Consider the following 7990-nt stretch of genomic DNA (forward strand, 5'->3'; position numbering starts at 1 on the left):
TGGGTTTCCCCCCCTTATTCCAAGAGTTATGGACCTCCAGCATGACTGTTCCTGTGGTTGGATTCCAGGTCATTGAGGTGCCCTGTGTAATTTAGGAACCTCTTTGATTATACAGGTGAATAGAATAGCCTTACTTGTTTCCCGGCAGATGTTTGGTTGAAGTCCTTTCCTTGTGATTATAACTTTATTTGGTCAAAAGGAGAGTAACCCGAGAAAGCTGGTCCAGGAATGAAGAACAGAGAGGCAGCCATAAGATGAATTTTTGAACTCTCTAGATTGCATATTTGGCTATATAATCCCTGAACCAACCTTATTATTAAGCATAATTATCAGCCTCAGCCACAGGCTGTAAGGCCCCTAGAGGACCTGAGCCTGCTACTGGAGGTAATGTCAAGGAAAGTGGTACTGTTTTTACATACAACCATCTTGTCAATTGAAAGGTTACAAATACTTGGGTAATTAGTAGGCCAAGGTGGGTCTAAATGACAAGAAATGATGGATCCTGAAGAATGCAAGTCAGCCATCATGAGAACCTTCAAACAAATGAAGACATGTTTAACACAGTTTCATCTTTTTTTAAATATATATATTTTTCATATAGATATTTGTGTTTTAATTTTACATATCAGTCATGGGTTCCCCTGTCCTCCCCCCTCCTGCCCCCACCCCTGCCTTCCCTCCAGCCCCTCCCCCCCATTCCCATCTCCTCCAGGGCAAAGACTCCCCTGGTGATTCAGCTCAACCTGGAAGATTCAGTACAGGCAGGTCCAGTCCCCTCCTTCCAGGCTGAGCAAAGTGTCCCCGCATAAGCACCAGGTTCCAAACAGCCAGCTCATGCACTAAGGACAGGTCCGTGTCCCACTGCCTGGATGCCTCCCAAACAGTTCAAGCTATTCAACTGTCTCACTTATCCAGAGGGCCTGATCCAGTTGGGGGCTCCACAGCTTTTGGTTCATAATTCATGTGTTTCCATTAGTTTGGCTATTTGTCCCTGTGCTTTTTCCAGTCTTGGTCTCAACAATTCATACTCTTACAGTCCCTCCTCTTTCTTGACAACTGGACTCCTGGAGCTCCACCTGGGGCCTGGCCGAGGATCTCTGCATCTACTTTCATAAGTTATTGGATGAGAGTTCTAGCATGACAGTTAGGGTGTTTCACCATCTGATCACCAGACTAGGTCAGTTCTGGCTTTCTTTTCTGGGTATTGACTATCGAAAAATACCTAAAACTTTGCCTGCCTCCCATAAGGATTGCATCGGCTCCAGCACAATTCACTTCATGGAAGTGTGAGAACGAGTATGGATTTTAGAAAATGTCATCCCTATTTTCTATAAACCAGAGTTTGCAAAATTGGACAAACTCTTGGCAATCGGCTGATACCATCCAACTGTGAAAAGCATGCAACTGTTGAGTTTGATTCTCAGGACACATACTCCCAAAATTGTCCTCTGTTTTACACATATGGGCCATGGTGTGTACACACATGCATACACATACACGCTGACTCAAATAAATAAATTAAAATGTAATAAAACATTCAAAGAACAACAACAAAAAAATCCCAAAAAACCATGGACATGTGTTGCTTTATGGGGGAAGAAGAGTGTAGTGGGCCTGGGGAAAATAGTGAACTAATCCTCCACAAATAAGATGCTCCCTTGGAAGTTAATGTTTTATTTTAAGCATTTGTAATCACAATGTAGTTCACATATAATGTATCAGGGCTCCACTTCAAGTGTCTGCTGTCTCTTGAGACTCAAGGAAAATTCTTAGGGATCCTGTAATTTTCTTTGACATTATATACTTTGAAACATGATGGTGCAGAATATACTCCTGTCCCCAAAAGGGGTACAGTAAGGCAAGATCAGACCAGAGCAAGACCAGGACAATCTAGTAGGAGAAACCACAGGCTCTTAGCTCAATGGCAGTATCCTGAGCTTGTGCTAGCCTGATGTGGGGTCCCATGGGCTTTATCAAACTTGTGGTTAAAGTCTTGCTTCCTGCAGCACACAGAGTCCTTCTCTTGGGCAGGTTACACTCAGTGCTTGCAGTTATCCTCAGAAGATACTCCCCATTTCAGCATCTCCAACATCCTAAGGTCTCTATCACAACTTAGGCTCCACACTGCCTCAGGCAATGGCCTCTGAGTGGCTCTCTGGAAAAAAAATCCAACCTTGCTACATGTTGCCTGGACTCTATTGGGGGTATCCCTTGAACTAGTGCTCAGGAGAATAGGATACTTTTGAATCATTATGTCTGGTTGCAATGCTGATGTTAGGAAAAATGGTCAAAAGGGGGCTAGAAAGATTGCTCTGTGATTAAGCACTTAGTGCTCATGCAGAGGACCTTGGCTCTGTTCCCAGCACCCACATAGTGACTCACAACTACCTGCAGCTGTAGCTCTACAGAATCTGGTTCCCTCTTCTTGTCTCTGCTAGCTTCTGCTCACATGGTACATATAACACTCCCCCCCCCCCCCCCGATATATATATGAATTTAAAAGAATTTAATATGGTAGAAAATAAAAAAAATAGTCTCTTAGAAAAAAGCTTGGTAGTTCCTCTTGAAGTAAAACACATTTGCATATGACCAGCAAGTCCACTCCAATGTATATAGTCAAAAGCACAGACAACAGGTGCTGGAACAGATTCCCATGCATGAATCCCATGATGCACTGGTCACAGCAGCCAAAATCTGGAACAATTCAAGTCTCCATCAGCAAATGAATGAACTGACAAAATGTACTACACCCATGAACAAAAGTATGCAGCCATAAAAAGGAAGGGTGTTGATATGTGCTACAGGGTGGGGGAAACTTGAAACATGATGCTAAATGAACCAGATGCGTGAGGTCATGTCACAGATGATTCCATTTATATAGATTTTCCTGAACAGATATCTCAGAGAGACCAAATACATATTGGTGGTTTCCAGGAACTGACAGGAGGGTGGAAGTGAGGCATGATAGCTTAAGAGGCACAGGGTTCTTTGCAAGTGATTAAAACCTTTTGGAACTTGAGCAAGATACCAGTGCCTAAGCCATGTGAATAGACTACCCACTGCTCTACCACTATACCACTATATGACCTCAAGTGCTTAATGCTCTCTAATGTGCATGTCACCTCACTGAAATATATTCTTCTGTCTCACTAGCCACACTGAGGGCTCAGTACCTAGTGGCCAACATACTGGGTGGCACAGAACTTGAGTGTTCGCATCAGTGTAGAAAGTCTACTGGAGAGCACCAATTTACCAGAATGGCATGTAAATGGCACAAGACAGATATTGGTTTACGTGGGCCTGGCACTCCACAAAGACTCTGTGTTCAAATTTGTAAATCCTGATCTTCCTTAGGGAGCAAGCATACTTGGCTCTTCATTTGCAATAGATGCCCACCAGAGGGCAATCTACCCACCTGAATACAGAAAACTGATCCCAGCGAGAGAGCTTCCAAGATTATTTTTAGCATCCAGAGCTGAGTTAGTGCTAAAAGCAGTGTGTAGAAAGCAAACACTGATATGACAGACTCCAAGTGAATCTAGCACCCTCATCTCTGGGATCACTTCTAGTTTGGGGAAATTTTCTTTCTTGGCTATGTAGGTTCCTAACCCAATATGAATTGTTGAGTATGTAGAAAATTTAAACTGAAGTAGTTCAGTCTGTTCTAGGACACCGAGAAAGAGAGACACATGCTGCTTTCACAGAGGAAAGAATGTGAGCAATGTACACACACACACACACACACACACACACACACACACACACACACACAGTGTGCATATAGACAGATACATGGAAATGAACCAAATGAAAGTCAAAGTGCTGTGGCCTGGGGAGGTTCCTCTCTCTGCCCTCCAGCTTTGTTAGCACCTTTTCCTCAGCACTGTTGCTGATGGCTTCATAGCTGATGGCCCGTGTCACCACTAAACACTCAGGATCCCTTCAAACTCTGTGCTTCCAAGTGGTCACACTCTAATGAAGGCAGAGCAGCTCACCAAGCAAACTGCTTATGGGACAGGAACTAACCAAAACACAATAGAAATATTTGAAAAGCATGTTCATTTCTGGGACTTTGGCCAGTATAAGCCTATATACTGTTGGAATTTTCAGAATCACTTCGAACGGCTATTGCAACCAGATAGATGAGCAGGCATGCAGCCTGGCTCTGGCTTTACTGCTATTTTGCTAATGCAAATGAGAAAACCCAGTTAGCCTGGCTCTGGCTTTACTGCTATTTTGCTAATGCAAATGAGAAAACCCAGTTGGCCAGGTTTATATCTGCAGAATCCCATCCAACAGGACTCAGTGGCAGCCTCTACCATTGGGTGTCTGAGGAAGTAAAATGACGTTCCTTTTCTTCTGCGTTTGGAAATGTTGTGGATTAAAATACAAACTCAGTAATCCCAGCTACTCAGGAGACCGACAGAAGAATCACAAGTTCAAGGCCTGCCTGGGCTACAGGGCAAGTTCAAGGTTAGCCTGGGCAACTTAGTGAGAATCTACTGACAATTAGAAAATAAATAAATAAACCAAAGAGGGATAAGGCCTGCAAGTAAATGCAATTAATTACTTAATTGCCTTAGATCTTGAAGAACTATCCCCAAAGGTCTTCAGGAACGAGCAGCTGGTTAGTCCTAGGGACATGGGTAATAGGTCCCCTACTTCCTCTTCAACCTCTCCCTTTTCACTCTCATTCCAAGCCCTGAGACTGGTTTATTAAGTTTAGAGATTCTTACCCCATTTTCAGCTCTTTGGAAAAATCAGCCAAAACACAGCCCTGGCCTTAGGTTAATAACTGCTACAGTGGGGAGGGGGGTAAAATGTATTTGTTTATTCAGCTGAGTTTCAAAAGCAGGTGTTTTAAAGATGATTCCTTTCCTTCCTTATAATTTTTGACAATTTTTTGTGGACACGTGCCTTCTGTGTTACTAATTCAGCTGGGATATATTTTAGATCCCTCAAACAGAAGAGCAAAATGACGCTAAGTTCTCAAAGGTTGAGGCCCTCTCGTTTGATCCAAATGACATGAACTGTTTTCCTTTCCCAAAAGCATATGTGACTGCTGCAGCAGCCAGAGCAGTTTGGTCAAGCCTTTGTCTAGCATGAGTAAGAACCCAGGTTCCAAACAGACAGACAGACAGACAGACAGACAGACAGACACACACACACACACACACACACACACACACACACACACACATCAATTTGGGAAACCATGAAAGAGAAACCAATGTGTAAAGTGGCCCTAATAGCTTCACAAAGCCTGAGCATTTGATTTGGGGCCCATTACAGGTCTACATAGTAAATGCTTGGAGCGACCGGAGTCGCCAGTGAGAATCCAGGTTCTTGGAGACCCCACAGCTCCTCCTACCTGCCGCCAGCCTCCACGCCGCTTGCAACTTTCCTCGCTGAATGACAAGAAAGCCCAAGAGACTAAAGAGCTCACGTCTCCTGGAAGCTCACGTCAAGAATGGGCAAGGGTTTGTAAACTAAGACCCTTGCCTTGGGGTGGGACGAAGCTGTGAAGTCCTTGAAGGTCTAGAGTCCCCTGCTGTGGGTAGCCGCTACATCTTCACCTGAAATTGCTCTACCTTAATTTCTGCCTTCCTGTCCTTATTCCTCCCTCTGGCTTCTGTCGGGAGCTTTTCTTTCATAAATTTATGAAGTCCTTGCCAAGGATCTGCTTCTCATGAGCTCCATGTGAAGAACCCCACTTAGCTTTGTGTGGCTCGAGGGTCCATGCATCTGTATACCCCATTTTATTCATTTATGTACTCACCAGATTTGCACCGGCTTCCTGTGAAGCCTCCGTGCATCCTAAATCCGCTTGACCTTAGAGGGCTGATGTTTGCCCAATAGGAAGAAATAGGTAAGTTTCCTTTCTCGTGGTAATTCCGGTCCACTTTCTGGGAGACTGAACACAAGGAACTTCCTTTGGGAAATGTGGCATGTAGAATTAGATTCAGCACATGTCCGCTCACTCTCAAGTCTGCGTCTGCCCCTCAAGGTAGCGTGCTTAGGTGCCTTTCTTTGAATTGGTCTCGTTACTGCTGAACACTGCCCTGCATCCTGAACAACTCAAGGAGCTGTAACAGAAAATGCCCTGGATGTGAGATCAGGGCCCTGGGTTCTCCTTGATTGATCCCCATGAAGTGAGGAGAGACTGGAGGGGACACCTAGTGATTAAACTACGTCCTTGGTAAACATAGGTAAGACTAAAGTCAGTTGGATGGAGCAAATATAAGGCTGGCCACCTGGCAATTCTAGGAAAGGTTTTCAGAATACTGTTAGGAAATAGTTTCTCCAAGGAGCTCAAAGTTCATTCCCAGACGTAGCACAATCCATCTCCAAACATCCCTATAAAGCAGAGAGGATTTTTGCAGTTCACTGTGTGTTTTTAAGAGGTATGTCTGCCCAATATTGAAATATTTAATCTGTTTCTGTAACTAATCAGTCAGTCCTGGTATTTTTCATCACAGGGGACAATAATCCAGGTGTTTGGGGGCTGGACTGACTAGTGGTAAAAAAAAAAAAATATGGAGGTGGAACTTGAGGCATCAGAAATGCCCTCTAGCTGCCTCTTGCCTACCTGTCTTTCTCAGATGAATGCGCTTCATAGAGCACCCTTCTGAGACATCTAATGTGGTGGGATTAGAGCTGAGCCAGGTTAGTCAAGAGAGAGGCAGAAGGCCTGATGGCTACTATTCAGATGGATAAAGAACACACAGTGTTGCTTACTCTGCCTAAAGTCAAGCATTTGAAACTCTGCTTCACCAAGAAAGATGGTTAGACAAAGAAACAATCCCCTTACTCCTAATAGTCCCGATAGAAAGGATTAAGAACAGGGAGTGACTGAAATTTTAGATGAATTGGAAGGTGCATTCTTATCTGCATTATGGTCCTATCCCTGAAGGCTAGGAGGGCTTGCTGAGAGTCTAAGGTTTATTCATGGACAGATGTCTGGAGCTGGTGCCCAATGGAAAGTAGATTTGGCAAAGCAGAAGTCTTATTTCCAGGTACAGGTGTGTGTGGTAGGTGTGTGTAAATCCTGAACAACTCCAGCTGATGCCAACTGTGATGCTCATCAAACAGCAGCAAATAGCCAAAGGGTTGGCAAGAACTCCAAACAAGAAAAACCCTGTACAAAAGGGAAGGCCACTGAAGTCTCTAAAGACAAATCAAGACTCACCATGACTGAAGGGAGACTGAAGAGCTCTAGATTCAGCTCAGGGAGCTCACAGCCTATTTTCTCTGAAGGGCTAGCCCTGGCTTGTTAAAGTGGAGGAGCCTGAACAGCTATGCACATATATCCCCGGCATCTACATCTCAAGACAACCTCCATGGTGCCTTGTCAACCTTCTCGTTACCTGACCCTCTGCCGCAGTGCCTGTCTATCCCATAACACTTTTTTATTTTTTTAAAATATGATGCTTCCTTGATGGTCCCTTCATCACTGGTTTAGCCAGGCTGTGTAACACGAACTGTTAGAAGGTCTTATGAATAAAAAGCAAACCTGATTCCTGGTATTGGGACGAATGCTGGAAGATCAGAGAAGGAGAACAAGCCACAGTTTCCTCACCTTGCCAATTCCTCATCTGATCCTGTTTCCTCAGACTGGAAACCTCTGAGTCCTCATCCAAATGGATCTCAACTGAAATGCTTCTCAAAAGCCTAAAAGCTTAACAAGACTCTAGTTCCTGGTTCTCATGCCTTAAATACCTTTCTGCTTCCTGCCATCACTTCCTGGAATTAAAGGCGTGTGTCACCATGCCTGGGTGTTTCCAGTGTGGCTTTGAACTCACAGAGATCCAAACGGATCTCTGTCTTCAGAATGTTAGGATTAAAGGTGTGTGTACCACCATTTTCTGGCCTCTGTATCTAGTGGCTGTTCTGTTCTCTGACCCCAGATAAGTTTATTAGAGTGCACACTATTTTGGGCACACAGTATCACCACAAGGCTGCTATGTTAATTTATTTCTCACTGTCTTGA

This window comes from Onychomys torridus, chromosome 11, assembly GCF_903995425.1.
Source record: "Onychomys torridus chromosome 11, mOncTor1.1, whole genome shotgun sequence".
NCBI lineage: Eukaryota > Metazoa > Chordata > Mammalia > Rodentia > Cricetidae > Onychomys > Onychomys torridus.